This window comes from Sinocyclocheilus anshuiensis, unplaced genomic scaffold (assembly GCF_001515605.1).
Source record: "Sinocyclocheilus anshuiensis isolate Anshui unplaced genomic scaffold, SAMN03320099.WGS_v1.1 scaffold862, whole genome shotgun sequence".
NCBI classification, from domain to species: domain Eukaryota; kingdom Metazoa; phylum Chordata; class Actinopteri; order Cypriniformes; family Cyprinidae; genus Sinocyclocheilus; species Sinocyclocheilus anshuiensis.
In genome coordinates this window covers 434900-438265 of record NW_015539882.1, presented here as the reverse complement: position 1 = coordinate 438265, position 3366 = coordinate 434900, and positions in this window count along the sequence as shown.

The following is a 3366-nucleotide window of genomic DNA, read 5'->3' as shown; positions in this document are numbered from 1 at the left end:
TAATATAATAACAATACTTTATTATATAAATAATGACTACAACTACCACAGAGATATGAGTTAACTTGCTTAACAAACTGGACAACATTTGTAGTTCTTTTAAATCTACTTTTTTTTAAAGCATAGCTTCAAAAATTTAATTTAGTCTGGTTTTAGCTGATCTTCCAGCCTTGTCAGTGCTGGTTATGGCTGTTTTTAGAGTGGTTTTGACCCCATCTTTAGCTGGTCAGGCTGGGAGACCAGCTAAAACCAGCTATTTCCATTTTAAACTATCCAACCAGTTTAGGCTGGTTTTAGCAGTTTTTTTCCCCCAGCAGACTGTGTGTAATTTTTGCTGTAGGACAAAACCTAAAACCTGACCAGCTAAGACCTGCCTGCCAAACACCTTTAAACTTTTAGACCAGGGCTGCCCAAACTCGGTCCTGGAGGGCCAGTGTCCTGCAGAGTTTAGCTCCAGCTTGCCTCAACACACCTGCCGGGAAGTTTCTAGTATGCCTAGTAAGCCCTTGATTAGCTGGTTCAGGTGGGTTTGATTAGGGTTGGAGCTAAATTCTGCAGGACACCGGCCCTCCAGGACCGAGTTTGGGCACCCCTGTTTTAGACTTTTTAGATTTTTTTTTTTCAGCAGAATATGGCAAATTAGCTAAGCACCAACCCAGGGGGCAGTTGCATAAACATAGTCACCATGTTAAGACAGACTAGCAACCAAAATAAGAATGTTACAACCTCTCAGAACACCTTAGAAACCACACAGCAACTCCCCTGAATTGTGACAGCGAGTTGTGAACAGAAAGCCACTACTTATATTTGCTTCAGAAAATGTATAGCTGTCGTAGTGATTATGCACATGTATTGAGCAGATTATAATATGTAAAAGCAGTCAGAAACAGGAAGCCGCACTTTAGACAGTGAGTGAGACATTGAGCCACAAACAGCACACTTCCTTTCACCTTCCGTTTATGTAAGCAGTGTGATTTATAAACACCTCCTCCCCCCACACCACCTTCCTCTCTCATTCGCCTTGGCAGAAAACATCCTTTCTGACACACTCAGTCTGTCATAACGGCAGTCTCATTCAATGCCATGATCTCGGCTACGTTTCACAATTGGTTTGGTTAGATTGAAACTGTGGCAATGAACCATTTACAGTACATGTCTGTTTTTCTGTCTATCCATTTGTCTACCTATATGTCTGTCTATCTACAATAACTGTCTATCTGTTTGTCTATCTATCTATCTATCTATCTATCTATCTAGGGACGATAGATAGATGGAACCCCAAAGGTTGCGGGTTCGAGTCTCGTACCGGCAGGGATTGTAGGTGGGGGGAGTGAATGTACAGCGCTCTCTCCCACCTTCAATACCACGACTGAGGTGCCCTTGAGCAAGGCACCGAACCCCCCACTGCTCCCCGGGCGCCGCAGCATAAATGGCTGCCCACTGCTCCGGGTGTGTGTTCACGGTGTGTGTGTGTGTTCACTGCTGTGTGTGTGTGTGCACTTTGGATGGGTTAAATGCAGAGCACTAATTCCAAGTATGGGTCACCATACTTAGCCACATGTCACGTCACTTCACTTCACTATCATCTAGGTCTAGACACAGTACTTCAGTGAATAGTGCTCCATCTAGTGGTGGATGTGTGGAATCATTCGGCCACATATGAAATTTAATGGGGGATATTCATTATTCTGAAGGAATTTTGTGCTGGAATGGAGGAGCCCAGAGTATAAAACAAATGATTCTGCCAGAACAGAAGGTCTTCTTATAGATTATGAAAAATACACACAAATGTGCCATACAGGAGTCTTGAAATCATACTCTGTGCCTTTTTAAAGTTTTTCTCACAACATCTTGTTTGTAAAAATCCATGTTTCCCCAGAGTGAATCCCTGTCAAGCATTCAGCTAGTGTGAAGCCTCCATTGCGCAATAGCTTTCATCTTATCAGCACAGACTCTGCTATGTGTGTGCTACATTTCTCATTCCTCTCCGCTTTTTGCCACAAGACAGCTTTGTTCCTCAGTGACTTTTGCCTGTAAAAACAGGCCGTTTTTGTGTACTTGAAAACCTGATTGGGTTCCTGATTGGGCTCTATCTGTTGCAACAGCACCATTAGCATTAGCATTGCCTGTGAGAAAATGCTTTGTGCTGACAATGCAGTCACATTGCAGTGGTTTGTGCAATAGCCTGCCTTTATAATAAGATCCTTTGTATTTGTGTGGCTTAGCCTGATCACATTACATGCCTTCAAACCAGATTTGCTTCCATTCATCATCGTCACTGTTGTTTAGATTTTCTCTGAAGATTTGAGGAGTCTATGGGAAAAGGGTGATTATCTTTCTTCCCGTCTAATGGACAGTGAATTAGTTAATAGTGTTAGCAGAACAAAACCCTTCACACTTGTACACATATAATTAAAGACTTTGCTATAATGATGCTGCCGTCTGACACGCGTATGTTCTGAGATATTTATTAGGAGTGATACCCGTGGTTATGCAACACTTTTCCCTGTGGATTCCCGTGAAGAATGAAGTAGGTTAATCAGGCCTATTATAATAAATGTGAGGTTCTTGAAACAGCATCCTGTGGATGTAATAAAAAAAAAAAAAGAGAAAAATAGGAGAGTATATTGAGGAAAAGGAAGTTGAGTTTTAATGTTTTATGTAACTGGTTGTCAGGATATTAATAATTAAAAAAATAATTAAAAATTGTAAAAAAATAAAAATAAAAAAAAAATGTAGAAACTAAATGACCCCAGTGAGGATTTGACTCATCCTTGTGGGAAAATATTGTACCACACCCTCTTCCTAGGGTTCACAAATAAATATATTCAAACACCTGGTCACATTTTAAACCTGATAAAAAGATTTAGCTTTTTTATTGTAACAAAAAGGCTCACGGGTACACATATCTGAGGATTTTAGAAACAATGTTCAGACATGCATGAGCTTGAGCACAGGACAACATGCTTTTGTAGTAATCCTGGCCTTTATCTCTCTCTCAATTCTTTTCAGTCAGAAAGAAACGACACTTTGTGTATGGGCTTGTTCTTTACAATAACAGAGACCTGCTCAAAGCAAACTGTTATGAGACCCATCATTCTAATAATAGAACATTTAATCACTGAAACAGCAGCTAATTTAATATCAATTTGACAGTGAAATATAATATTTGTATGTGAGATTATTAAAGATTCCAAACTCGCTCAGGTTTTATAGCTTTATAATTGCACTGGTGAGTTTCTACCTTGTAACACCCAATGACGTGATATGCGCACTATGTGAGAGGTCAAAGGTCAGGAGATTGTATCAGGGACTGTTGCTCAGCTGTAGCTCGCAGACTGCAGGGAACATGACAGCTGTACATAT